Source organism: Rattus norvegicus, chromosome 7, assembly GCF_021556685.1.
Source record: "Rattus norvegicus strain SHRSP/BbbUtx chromosome 7, alternate assembly SHRSP_T2T, whole genome shotgun sequence".
Classification (NCBI taxonomy): Eukaryota; Metazoa; Chordata; class Mammalia; order Rodentia; family Muridae; genus Rattus; species Rattus norvegicus.
The window spans coordinates 93,504,863-93,519,125 of NC_141540.1; the positions used below are offsets into that span (position 1 = coordinate 93,504,863).

A 14,263-nucleotide genomic window follows, 5' to 3' on the forward strand; every position below is an offset into this window, starting at 1 on the left:
AACCAACATCAACTTAAATAGAGAGAAACTCAAAACTACTAAAATCAGGAACAAGACAAGGTTGTCCACTCTTTCATACCTATTCAAATAGCACTTGAATTCTTATCTAGAGCAAGGAGACAACTGAAGGAGATCACAAGATAAAAATAAGAAATGAAGAAGTCAAATCATTTCTACTTGCAGAAGATAAGATAGTACACATTAGTGACCCCACAGATCCTACAGAAAACTTCTACAGCCATTAAAAAGCTTCAGCAAAGTAGCAGGATATAAAACACATAAAAACCAGTGGCCTTTTTACAAATGACAAATGGATTGAGAAATAAATTAGGGAAAATACACCTTTTAAAATAGCCTTCAAAAATATAAATTATCTTGGGGGTAAGTGTAATCAAGTGAGAGACTTGTATGATAAGAACTTTCAGACACCACAGAAAGAAATTAAAGATCAGAAAATAGGGAATCTTTAACGCTTATGAATAGGTAAGATTAACATAATAAAAGTGGCCATCTTACCCAAAGCAATTTACAGATTCATCATTGAAATTTCAATATACTTCTTCTTCACAGAACTCTAAAGGACAAGTTTTTGCTTTATATGTAAAAAAAAATTCAGGATAGCTACAGAGCTATAGTAATAAAAAATAGCATACTATTGACACAAAAACCATACATATTGATCTGTGAATTAGAATTGAAGACCCAGAAATGAGACCATACATCCATGGACAACTGATACTTTTAATAAAGAAGCAGAAATACACACTGTAGAAAAGACAGCAGTAGGGAGGAATTGTGAGTACTAGGGGGAAAGGAGACTGAAATCAGAATATACTGCATGAAAGCTATATGCAATAAAAGAAAAAAGTAATTGACTTTATTAACAGATGAAATGATGATCTATAAGGAATATTCTAAGAAGCTCTCAAAAAATGAATAATACTAATGAACAAAATTAGCAAGACTGAGGACATACAATATACAAAATACAATATAAAAGTCTATTGCATTCCTATGATCTAAATCATAAATGAAATTAAAACCAAATGCTGTTTACAATGGCATTATAAAATGTGAAATAATAAAGGTAAACTTGACAAAGATGTACATAGCATATTCAGTGGATACTGTACACTGGAAATTAAATATTTAAATAAGTAAATATACATGTTTGTATATTGGAATTCCCAATATATTAAGTGCTTAATTTAATAGATTTATAATTTAATGAAATCTCAATAAAAATCTCTCCTACTTCTACCCCATTAGTATATATACATGTATTGCAAGAATTGATGGGGAATAAATAAACTATTGATAAACAATACCTCTTATATAGAGTCTCAAAATAATTGCACTAAATAAAACTATGATAGACTAAGAAAGTTCACATTTCATATTCTATCATATGTATACACACATACATACATATATAAGTACAAATATATTATACATATATACATGTAGACATAAAAACATATATACATAAATCATATATATGTTATTTATGCATATATGTGTATATACTATATACTTATATAGCATAAAATACAAACTTATCTCTACTTATGGAAAACAGATGAGCTGTTTAGTTATAGAAAATAAGGAAAAAAACAGTGTTAAGGAGATTCAAGGAATGCACTGGAGTGACAGAGAAGTTCATTCTCTTGACTGCATTAGTGAGATCACAGGTCTTTATATTCTCAGACTTTGCAATTTTATAGCTTTAATATGAGCAGTGTGCTATATGTCAAGAAGATCTTAACCTCCAAAATGTATCTAAAACTTCTAAAAATGTATTTCACGAAATACTAGTATTTGTATAGTATAGACATTATTGTTCATAACCAATGTTCTTATAGCAAGTAGATGTTCAGGTAGACTACAAATCCTAGAATTCCAGCCAATGGAATCAATGAAATGTGGCTTAAGAGATGAACATCAATCACTTTCAGTTTTGGTCTATAAGAACCTTATTACCCACTTTCTCTTTATGTCTTGTATTGAGTAGGTGGTGATTATTCACGTGACTTAACATAAAAAAAGCTATGGAATGAAAAGTTAGGTCACTGTTTGAAGCAGAGCCTTTTAAGAGATCCACCGTCTTCTGATTGCTTTAAGCCTTTTCTTTTAAATGAGGGTTACTTGCTAAGGAATTAAAAGTTGCAGCACTTTGTGTTGTAGTCACTGCTGTTATCTTTAATTCTTTGCCACGATGAAAAGAAAAAGCTAGGAAGTATCATAGTGTGGTTTGATACTAACAGGCCACAGATGATAAAGACAAAGACATTTATTTGCTTCAGCAGCATATATTCTAAAATTGGAATGATACAGAGAAGATGATCGTGGCCCCTTTGCAAGGAGGGCACCCAAACTCATGAAGCATTCCATAGGAGCTAAGTAACAAGTACAGGCCAAAACAGAATGCTTGACAAAGATGGAGAAGCAAAAATAGGCACCTGGAGTATATAGCGGGAGGGGACTGGATGGGAGAGGGCAAACAAGAAGGATGAAGTGTGGGATGGATGGTGGGAGAGAGAACTGGGAGAGAGAACTGGGAGAGAGAAGTAGAATCAGTGTTTATATGTGCATGGGGGGTATCTTCAAGACAAGCTAGAAGTCTAGGGCAATCTAAACTCCCAGGAATCTGTAAGGGTGACCTTAGCTTAGTTTCTTAGAAATAGGGAATAAGTCTCTTAGCCACATGAAATGGCCACCTCCTGTAACCAGGCAAGACTTCTAATAGAGGGATGGGGATATCAACCCAACCAATCACAAAACTTTCAACCCACAATTTTTCCTGCCTACAAGAGGTGCAGTGATAAAGAGGGAGCAGAAAGTCATGGAATGGACAAGCAATGGCTGGCTCAACTTGAGTCCCATGCCATGAGAGACAGCCCACCCCCAACACTATTAATGATATTCTATTATACTTGCAGTATAGCATAACAGTCTAGCATAACAGTCATCTAAGTGACTTCATCCAACAGCTGATGAAAACAGATGTAGAGACCCACAGCCAAACATTAATCAGAGCTCAGAGAATCTTGTGCAAGGATTGAAGGAGCCAGAGATTTAAAGGACATCACAAGAAAAGCTACAGAATTCACTACCGGGGGCCCATAGGGGTACATAGAGACTGAATCACCAACCAGAGAGAAGGCATGAGACAGACATAGGCCCCCTACACATATGTAACATATGTAACATATGTAAAGCTTGGTCCTGTGAAGGACCTCTAATAGCAGGATCAGGGGCTGTCTGACTCTGATGCTTTCCTTTGGATCCATTTCTCTTAACTGGGTGGACTTGTCTAGCATCAATAGGAGATGAGCCCAGTTCTATTACAACTCAATATGCCAAGGCAGATAGAGGCTTTCCCTTTTCTGAGAAAAAAGGGAGGTAAGGCAGATTGATTGGGAGGGGGGTGTCTGGGAGGAGAGGAGAGAGGGGAAGCTTCAATCAGGATGTAAATTTAATTTAATTAATTAATCAAAAAGGAAAAGGAAAAAGACATGATAGACTGCACAACTAGATTATTTTATTATGTTCACTTGGCAAAATGTCTACACATGCTTGAAGGGAGAGCCCATTCTTTATGGATTCTTAAGGGGGGCAGTTCTGTTGTTAAAATCCTGTTCCCCAGTTGGTTCTTGATTTGCCAGTAAAGAAGGCCAAGCTAAAGGTGATAGAAAAAGGTGTGCCGGGTGGGGCTGATAGATTAGTTGATCCCGAAGCCAAAGTCAGCAGATTAAAACTACCCCCAATAGGATTCCACAGCAATCTCTGCCTTTTTCTTTTGTATGATATACCATGTTTCGTTTTCTCTTACAATATGTGTGATTACATTTGAGATACACCAGGAAAATCCCAGATAATCCCATCTCAGGAGCCTCCATCACATCCTTAAAGATTGTTTCCAAAGAAGGTTCCAGGTGTGCAAGATCATAGTATCAACAGAGAGCAAGTCCCTCTGGCTGGGAAAGGCTGATGGAGTAAAAATGCCAACTGAGACTTCAAGCTCACAAAGATCTCACATAGAAAGGACTCAGTGTGGCTCTCAGACCAGAGAACTCTGGATGTGATGAAGACCGCATAAAGGCTACACTTCCTTTAGATTGTGTGTTTGGGGTAACTGGAAAATGGTTTCTGTTGGGATAGGTGAGAGGGAGAGAGGAGGATGAGGAGAAAATAAACTGTTAAGGGGACAAAGAGATACATTGGAGTTTTATGAAGTGGAAAGCTTTGATTATTAGCATATGAAAGTGAGTGGAAATGTTTAGAAAGACGATGCCAAGTTTGTTACTAAGAAATTTCATGTTGTTGCTAGTAATTGTGTGATATCTGTTAAACTTCAAATCTGTCACTGAACAGATCCAAACTATCCAATAGTAACTTCAAGTGGACAGAGAAGAAACTTGAAAATACATGTTGTGCAAAGGACAACTTCTTTGACAAAAAGGGCTGGGAAATCAAGGTATCCATCCACATATGGCTACTGTCTACCTTTTGCCCTTCACAAAAGTCAGCTCCAGATGAGCCAGATGTTTTAATGTAAGACCAGAAAGCATTACAGGGAAAAGGAGGGGAAGCGGTTCAAGATGTGCATGGGTTTTCTGAATGGGACTCCTGTCTCAAGAAACAATGACGGCAAATGGGGTCTCGTGGAATTAAGAAGCTTAATCAAGTGAGGAAATGTGCTACAGAATAGGAGAAAATATTTGCAAGCTAGACATCTGACAAAGAGTTAATATGTAGAATATACAAGGAGAACTCTCATAGAAACCAAGTAGGAAATCAAACAATCGGATAACTGAAGGGCTAAGGAGATGAATGGACAGTTCTCAAAAGGTGAAGGGTAAATGGTCAATAAATGTCCAACAAAGTTCAACTTCACTGGCTATCAAATCAAACCACTATTGAGATGTCATTTTATCTTAGAATGCAGTCACCAAGAAAACAACAACAAATTTGATCTATGATATGGACAAAAGGGACCCTTGGATATTGCTGTGGGAAGGTGACTGCAATCGGACACTAGGTAACTTAGTATGGAGATATTTCAAAAATTCATAATCTATCTTCCATAGGATCCAGCTCCATCACTTCAGAGCATTTAGCCAAAGCCCCCAAATCAATGTATCTTTGAGGCACCTGCCCATCAGTGTTTACAGTAGTGCAATTTACAGTGGGTAAGGTATGGAGGCAGTCTAGTGGTGTGTTTGTGGGTGGGAGGTGGGGGGCAGATTGTCTAACAAAGAGGAATAACATAACAGGAGGACATGTCTAACAAAACACATACTCCATTGTCACCTGCCCCTCGGGGCATCTCAGGTGTGGCTGCTGTGTTACATGTGCATCAGTTGGTGACAGAGAGAAGAGAGGCTATGTCTATGCTCAGTGTTCTGACCTGAGAATATTGGAATGATTAGTAGCCTAGTATTGTCTGGGGGGGCGGGAGGGGAAATGAGCCTAAGACAAGCTGCAGTCCGGCTCCATGGGGCCCGACAGGGAGCTAGCTTGAGATGACCACCTGTTTAGCACCAAATAGTCTCAGATGGGCTTCCTGAATGGAGAGAAAGACAGAGATTAGAAGAACCCCATTTGGGAACGTGGGCCCTGGGCTGGAGTGAATCGGCAAATGATGACACTTGCATGGGATCACTTGAGTGGGCTGTGCAAAGAGAGAGCCCTAGATAATCACCAGATGAGTGTGTTGGGGCCAGGATAGGGAGCTAGCCTGAGATAACCACTAGTCTGGTGCTCTGCAGTCCCAGGGGTTGGGGGTGAGGTATACGATACCCAAGATGAGCCCTGCCCAGTGCCATAATGCCGTAATGCCACCTGCGCAAGTGAGGCATAGCACTCCTGAGACAACTCTTGAGATGACCCCAGATACTCAGAGACCCTGGTGCCACAAAGAGAAGCAAATTAGTGGTGAAGACATAGAAGAAAAAGAGAAACAGAAGGTTGTGGGCACAGTGAACAGGGCTTCCCTCTTGGAGACTCGAGAGGAATGAGGAACAACTAGTGATGATACCTAGGACCATGGTGGGGTCCTGGCCTGTGCTACTACTAGGGACTGTATTTGGGTCTGCTGCCTACAGCAGCAGGCGTCTGTTACTATCAAAGGTTAGGTGGATGTCCCTGGTTTGGGTTGCTGCCCAGGGACATTTTGATATCTGAAGGCTGAGCAGAACTGGCCCTACTCCTCACCTGGGCATCATGGGAGAACTGGCCTTGGATTCTCCAAGGAGAAGGACTGGCCGTTTCTCATCACCGGCAGCAATCGGGAGAGTGGGCCCTGAACTTTGCCTAGGCAACAGAGTAGAGCTGGCCCTGGTAGTGGAGGTTGTGGGCAAAAGCATATACCATGAGACACACTGTGACACAGTACAACTTGGACAAGATCCTTTTCTCTGTTGTGAGGGAGGTTGCAAGGGTGGAGAGTGGGTACGAGGAGAGGAGGATATGAATGGGATTGGGGTGAATGATCTGAAATTCACAAAGAACCAATAAAAAGCTAACATATTATATATATATAAGTAAATCTTAAGGAATAAATAATGGGGCTGGAGAGATGACTCAGATGTTAAATGTTAGGCTCACAAGCACAAATATAAGACTAAATAATTGTTTTCAAAGTTTAATTATATAAAAATGTGGAGCTGCATCGAAAGAGAAAAATGGACAGGGAAATTCATCCTCAAAAGTGATTAAGAGCCTCAAAAATCAATAGATGGCTTTAGTGTAATCATTCCCAAAGATCCCTAACTTCCATGGACCACGTATCTTCCATATTTTTCTGTCATCAAAAGAGAACCTTGAATTGTAGCTCTCCATGTCTTCATCATTTTGTATTTTTATTTTAATAGCAGAAGTGGGCAAAGCCTAGTAAGATGTAAAATTGTTAGGTTTTCAAAAAATCCTGATTTTAACTGGTCTTTGATTTATTAATGAACACGAAGCCTTTCCAACAGAGAGGTTATGTAGAGTATTTTCTAAGGTTATGTGACCTCAAAACATATTGTTGCCTAACTTCTAGACTGGCTGCGAAGTACTTCTCCAGAGAAAAAGAAATTAACAGAATTAAGACATTTAGACTCAGACATAGAAAAACAGAAACAAGAAAAAGTAGAAAAAGAAAATACTGAACAAACTCAAAATGAAGAGAGATAGAGGAAGGACTTTGAGAATTAGAATAAATGTTATCTAGAGAGCAGGAGTTTCTGGATGGAACAATGTCAAATGCTCAGAGATCAGTATAATACAATACAAAGAATTAATTGAATGAAAAGGTGATTCTTTAAAAAATCGATAAGATTGACAAACCCTTATCCAAAGTAATTAAAAGGCAGATAGAGAATATCTAAATTGACAAAACTAGAGATGAAAGGAGGACTTAAGAACAAACACCAAGGAAATGCAGAGAATAAGGTCATGCCAAATTGGAAGATCTGAAAGAAATGGGTAATTCTCTCTATATATACCAAAGTCAAGGCAAGATCAGGTAAGCAATTTAAGCAAATCTATATAGCTCCTAGTGAATTAGAAGTAGTAATTAAAAATCTCCCAACCAGAAAAAGCACAGGGCCAGATGGTTTTAGTGCAGAAGTATACCAAACTTTAAAAGAATTGTTAACCCCAATACTTCTCAAATAGAAACAGAAGGAACATCTCAGAATTCTTTTTTAAGAGACCACAGTCACTCTGATCTTAAAATACATGAATAGAAAAAGTTTCTGCCGATAGCGCTTTCTATGAGTTAAAACAACAACAACAACAACAACACAACAAACCTAAGATTCTACCTGAACTTAGAGAACTAATCTGGTTTTATTTTTGGTAAAAACAGTGGGAACTTTCATTATCTGTGTTTTGGTGTTTGCATCCATGAACCATTAAAAATATTAGGTCTTAGAGTTTCCTGAAATTGTCCAGGAGACTTAATCCCCCTCCCAGTTCTGTCTGCTGCATGTTTGCATGCACACACTGGTGTACGGGTGCACACACACAGCTTGACCAACACTAACACAAATTATATCATTACTTTATATTTTAAGCAGGCAAATGTTTCCCTGTTAATGAGTTTTCATTGATTATATTAGTATTTCTGAAACTTGAAATTAACACTAATAGCCCATTGTCAATTGAATCTCTGGCCATCTGCCGGATGATCAATACCGGTCTCGTTTCAAAAGAAAAACAAAAGGTTCAAGTGACACAAAATTAATATGTGGCCATATTGTGTGTTTGTTTTGGAAGCTTTTGTTGCAGCATGAGCCAATCAGCAACTTCCTTGTGTTCTACTAAGATTACTGGAGTAGCTTATGTGCAGTCTTCAAGGGCCCCTAAAACATGGGGATGGTGTTGTTTTAGGGTTTGAACTCACTAAAAATTTGCTGAGGACATAGACTAGAGCTAAAGTAAGGAAAGGATTAAAATGGAGGAGTGATGAGAAATAAGTAGCTGGGTAAACACAGACCCAAGCTTAAGTACTCACCTGTGATTAGGCATTTGCTCAAAAGCCTAAATTATGAAACAATCACGCTAGTTTTTACTAGTAATGCAAAACAAACAGTAAAGAATCCACAGAAAAATTAGACTTTTGCTCATTCTACCCTGTCTTTCAAGAATCAGACAGAAGAAGTCTGGATGATGTGGGGTTTGGTGTATATATTTTGCAGTTCTTTATAAACCTCAGATGTCAATAACATGTTTGATATGTAGTCGAAGAAGATATAGGCTTATTCTCCACTTGAGCAATGGCTTCCTTTGCTGTGTGGAATCTTCTTGATTTCCTATAAACCCGCGTTTGTCAATTCTTGGGATTACTCCCTGTGCTGTACTGTTCCTGTTTAGAGAGCATTTGCCTGGGCCCTTGCTTGGGATTATTTCACCTGTGCTTTCTTCTTGCAGTTTCAAAGTTTCAAGTCCTAAATTCAGTTCTTCAATCTGCAGTTGAATTTGCTTGTTTGTTTGTTGTTGTTGCTGCTGCTGCTGCTGCTGTTGCCATGAGAGAAGTGGCTTAGTTCTGTTCTTCTCATGTGAAATCCAGCTGCTCCAGAGCACCTCATAATGAAACTGTCTGTTATGCGATGTGTGGTGTTGACATCTCCAAAATGAGGCTGGTGAGCTGTGGCTTACTTCCGGTTCTTCTGTTTTGTTTCACTGCTACACGGCAGGAGTGTGTCTCTGTGCCAGTACTCTGCTGTCTTTTTACTACGGCTCTGCAATATGATTTGAAACCATGTATTGTGGCCACTCCAGTGTTGCTATTTGTTGAGGGTGACTTTAGTTGCTCACGATGTCTTGTGCCTCTGTATCAGTTTTCAGGTTCCTTCTGTAATTTAGTCCTGTGAAGAATGTTATCAGGAATTTGATGGGGATTGCATCAAATCTGTAGACCAATTTTCTGTCTTGTATACTGAAATCAGAATGATTACCACAACTTGGGCCAACAGTAAATGCCATTTGTTTTCTGCGACCATTCTCACGGGAGATAAAAGGTGTCTGAGCTTCCTTTAGGACCCCGGTCCGTTAGAAACCAACATGGCAATAAGCATCCAATAACTGAAGAGGGTTTATTTTCTCCTAGTAATAACAAACTGGCAAATATTTCATTCACATCAGCTCCTCTAATCATCACAGAGACCTTCCGTGATCAGAATATTGCTCTAGTTTGACAGACCAAAATTCACATTATTTTATAATTTATTCAGATGTATGCAGCTTGTAAGTAGGCGAGCTGGGATTCTAATGAGTTTCATCTGACCCCGAGTCATCTCCTGTGTACCAGTCTCTTTCAGCTTTTCAAAACGACAAGGTGCATTTGTATTCTCCATAATACATCTTAAATGACAATAAACACTGATTTATCTCTTTATTTGGAGTTATTATGGAAAATATTATTTAATGATTAAAGACAAGCCACTTAGCTTCAAATTCATTCACTTATGATGCAAAGAACAAATCAGAAAGATACACCCACATTGTGCACAGGGAAAGGGTACGTTCTGCAAAGAGTTTTGAGTATAATTCGCTTCCGGACGGAGGGATCCCATTCCAGAAAGCCAGTCTAGAATAGGGTAAGTATCATTGCAGTGGATAAACACACGTGGGAAAGACACCCTAATAAGAGCAAATCTACAATATTCATTCATAGACCAGATCACAAAGAACTTTCAGATTTAAAAAAAAAAAAAAAAAGAGAGAAAGAAAGAAAAAAAGCCAGAACCACTAGAAAGGAGCCAACAGAAGTGGACCACGAGGCAATACCGCCCCCTACAGCATCTGAAGTGGTAGCATTTCAGTGATTTCTTGACGGATTCAATTTGAAAAAATTAATCTGCCCCAAATGCTAGTTTTTTCACTCATCTTTGTCCCGGTTGAAATATGATTGGCTCTCCTTCTCAGACTCCTGGGAATGTTTATCTCTTGTCGAAAACTCTGACAAAATATGATATCTTCACTCTGTTTGAAGGAAAGTGACATTGAAGAGCCTGTGATGTCTCCTTCTTAGAGAAACTTTATTTCTAACCAAAAAAAAAAAAAAAAAAAAGAGTTTAAAACTCGTCTGAGTAGGTATAGGCTGAGCCCGCCGTGTCAATGTGAGGGTTCCAAGTGCATCTGGTAGGAAGCTCTTTATTAGAGAGTCCTCTGGTTAGGAGAGAGAGACTCAAACATAAGGGGTTCTTCCTTTGCATTTGGTAACTCCGGACCTTTCAAATACTGGCTGTTTTGTCTGCTCTTTAATATTTAGACTTAATTTCTTGTCTGACCACAAGATGGCATCACTGTCCAACAGTTAACTTACACGGGATAGGGTCTGAGGTGCAGAGATGCCCAGCAGGCAATCAAAACAGACAAAAAGCAAAATAAATTAAGAAGTCAAACAGTAAAGGAAGTAAGCAGAGCCCTTCACACCTCTTTCTAACCATCATCACTTTAAACGGTATCTTAAACTTTATTATAAAACGTTGCAAGAAGAAGAAAGAAAAGGATAGCAGAAATTAACCAGACCTAAACAGTGTAACTCAATGCACCTCTTTCTATAGTATCCAATCAAAACACAATCCGTGGAGGGGATCCCCTGTGAATTTTATGATTTCACCATTTTTAAAATAAATTTTAAGCACTCTTTAAATTTTTGAAAAATTTTATCAGTAATTCATAACAGCTAAACTCATTGCCTGTCTTCAGTCCTTCCTCACCTCTAATATTCAGCCTTCTTGTTCGCCGTGTACAGATTACACTGCACCCACGCACACTTGTTTACATGGACCATTCATCATTGGCTAGTTTGCCCGTAGAAGGAAGAGCATTCAAGACTTTTCTGTATTAATTTGTCAGAGAGAGAGAGAGAGAGAGAGAGAGAGAGAGAGAGAGAGAGAGAGAGAGAGAGAGAGATTAAATGAGCAGACTATTTTAAAATGAACTTCAGAAATAAAGAAAAAAGTATGATCCATTCTGTTCTAATCCCAATTCCAGTTAAATATTAAATATGAAACGATCACTTTCCACAGAAGAATTGCACAGCAAGCCGTTTTCATGGAAAACTTCCATTCTTTTTATTTCAAAGTATCTAGGAAGAAACAAAGACGGCTTTCCTCTCAAAAATTTTTCTCACTTCTGAGGTGAGCTCGCGCTTTTTAGAGGTGGGAATGGAGGGGGTACGGCGTCCAGAGATGGTCCAATGGGCTGAATTTCTATTATAGATTTCCAGCTGCCCTCAATCATTGGATCAGAACACAGATATGCAAAAGGCCCATGTATATGGGTATATGCACGTGTACCCAAATTTGCATGCACACAAATGAACATGAGTGCACATACTTTCAACAATCTAGCGCGCTGCACTGTACTTCACTTCCCACAGGCGGACCTGAGAAAGGTCTCTTGCCTCCTCCTCCACCTTTCACTAGCAAAACCCCACAGTCAGTTCTGCTGGGTCCGCCTGTCACATACCTTTTCTGTACAGACACATTTCATTAAAGGTATCAGGTCAGCATCTACACCTTCATTGGTAAATTCAGAGAAGCCAGCTTCTCCCACATAACAGGAAATGTGTACCTTCCTTACAAACCGTGCTACTCTAGGAGAGGCAGAGTCACCAGTAGAACCGGTAGTCTGAGGGCGGGGCAGGCAGGCAAGTTTGATAGTTCGTCTTACAAAGCACACATTTTCCATTCTTCAAAGCATGATAAACCAGAGTGATAATATTTGATAAAAATATAAATTCAGGATTTTTTCTTTCTTTCTTTTCTTCTTTCTTCTCCCTTTTATTCCCTCACACCCAAAAATTAAGCCCTCTTCCTCTCTTAAAAGCCATTTACATTTGCTGGGAGCCTGGCTCAGGTTCCAGGATGAAGCACGAGCTCCCCCTACCGACATGCTTGAAGAAAGACAGTATCTGTCAACCTCCGCCAGAGATTTTTCTCCAGAGTTTGTTCCAACTAGTAGAAAATTATTTAAACACATGCACACTTGAAAATCTTGCATTTTGAAGGAGGATTCGATTTTAACTTCTGGAGAAATAGTTTAGCCAGCGTATTAATGCAAATGTATGCAATGACATGATCAGCTTTCTATTCTAGCATGCTCAGGTCATATGTTGAGTGACCCATTCAATTAAGTTTGATAAAGTACTGTGGTGGTTTGATTGAGAATGGAAGCCAGGGGCTCATATATTTGAATGCTTGACTCCAAGCTGCGTGGACTGTTTAGGAAAGGATTAAGAGGTGTGGCCTGGTTGGAGAAATTGTGCCACTGGGGGTGGACTTGGAGGTTTCAAAAGCCTGTGTCAGGCTAAGTCATATTCTCTCTCTCTCTCTCTCTCTCTCTCTCTCTCTCTCTCTCTCTCTCTCTCTCTCTCTCTCTCTGTCTCTCTTTGTGTCTGTCTGTCTCTCTTTATCTCTATGTCTTTGCTGTCTCTGTCTCTGCTGTCTCTCTTATCTCTCTTGTGTCTCTGTCTCTGTTTCTCTGTCTCTCTGCTGCTCATCTCTCTGTCTCTGTTAGTCTCTGTCTGTCTGTTTCTCTCTCTGTCTCTCTCTATCTCTGTCTCTCTCTATCTCTGTCTCTCTCTGTGTCTCTCTCTGTTTCTCTCTCTCTCTCTCTCTCTCTCTCTCTCTCTCTCTCTCTCTCTCTCTCCTGCATGCTTATGGACTAGAAGTAAACTTCCAGCTTATATGGCTCCCACCACATGTTCCTCACTGGGATAGTTGTGATTTCCCACTATAAAACTGCACTAAGTAAGCCCCCAATTACATGCCTTCTCTTTTTTTCTTTTTTCTTGGATAATTTATGTATTTACATTTCAAATGTTGTCCCCTCCCATGCCCCTTCCCTCTGCTTCTAGAGGATGCTCCCTGTTCCAGCCAACCACTCTCACTTCACTGCCCTGGCATTCCCCTACACTGGGGAATTGAGCCTTCACAGAACCAAGAGCTTCTCCTCTTATTGATGCCAGACAATGCTGCAGGAACCACTGGTCCCTCCATGTGTACTCATCGGTTGGTGGTTTAGTCCCTGGGAGCTCTGGGTGGGGAGCTCTGGTTGGTTGATATTTTTGTTCTTCCTATGGGGTTGCAAACCCATTCTGCTCCTTCAGTCCTTTCTCTAACTCCTCCATTGGGGTCCCTGTGCTCAGTTTGATGGTGAGCTGCAAGCATCTTCATCTGTATCAGTAATGCTCTAGCAGAACCTCTCAGGAGACATTCATATCAGGCTTCTGTCAGCAAGCACTTGTGGCCCCAGCAATAGTGTCTGGGTTTGGTGCCTGCAGATGGGATGGATCCCCAGGTGGGGCAGTCTGTGGATGGCCTTTCCTTGAGAACAGTAGCTAAGACATGCCCTGACACTTTAAGACTCAACACTGTAGAGATGAACTAAGAAAGACTTTCCTGGTCTATACTCGCATGCCCAGAAAAACTCATTCAGAGAAGGGAGGAAGAACTTTGGGGAATCCAGATAGGGCTCTGGTTTTAAGACCTACCTATGTGGGGGATACTGGTGATTAGGGTGCACTTCCCTTTGCCTGGAGGAAACCAACCTCTCATCACTGTTACCCAGAACATTCAGAATCTGTAGTGGTTTGTATATGCTTGGCTCAGGGAGTGGCATCATTTGGATGTGTGGCCTTGTTGGAGGAAGTGTGTCACTGTGGGGGTGGGCTTTGAGAGGCCGTCTTCTTAGCTGCCTGGAAGTCAGTCTTTTCCTGTTTGCCTTTGAAATAAGACATAGAACTCTCAGCTCCTCCAGCACC

The 14,263-nt window shown here is 39.9% G+C and overlaps 2 non-coding genes across 2 annotated transcripts; both read left to right on the forward strand.

The window, feature by feature from the left end:
* The first annotated feature begins 2,294 nt into the window (after positions 1–2,294).
* On the forward strand, positions 2,295–2,397 carry LOC120093918 (U6 spliceosomal RNA). The gene has a single exon (XR_015626289.1). It is a non-coding gene; the product is annotated as a U6 spliceosomal RNA (small nuclear RNA).
* Positions 2,398–5,312: 2,915 nt separating this feature from the next.
* On the forward strand, positions 5,313–5,444 carry LOC120093982 (small nucleolar RNA SNORA17). The gene has a single exon (XR_015626258.1). It is a non-coding gene; the product is annotated as a small nucleolar RNA SNORA17 (small nucleolar RNA).
* The last annotated feature ends 8,819 nt before the right edge of the window (positions 5,445–14,263 follow it).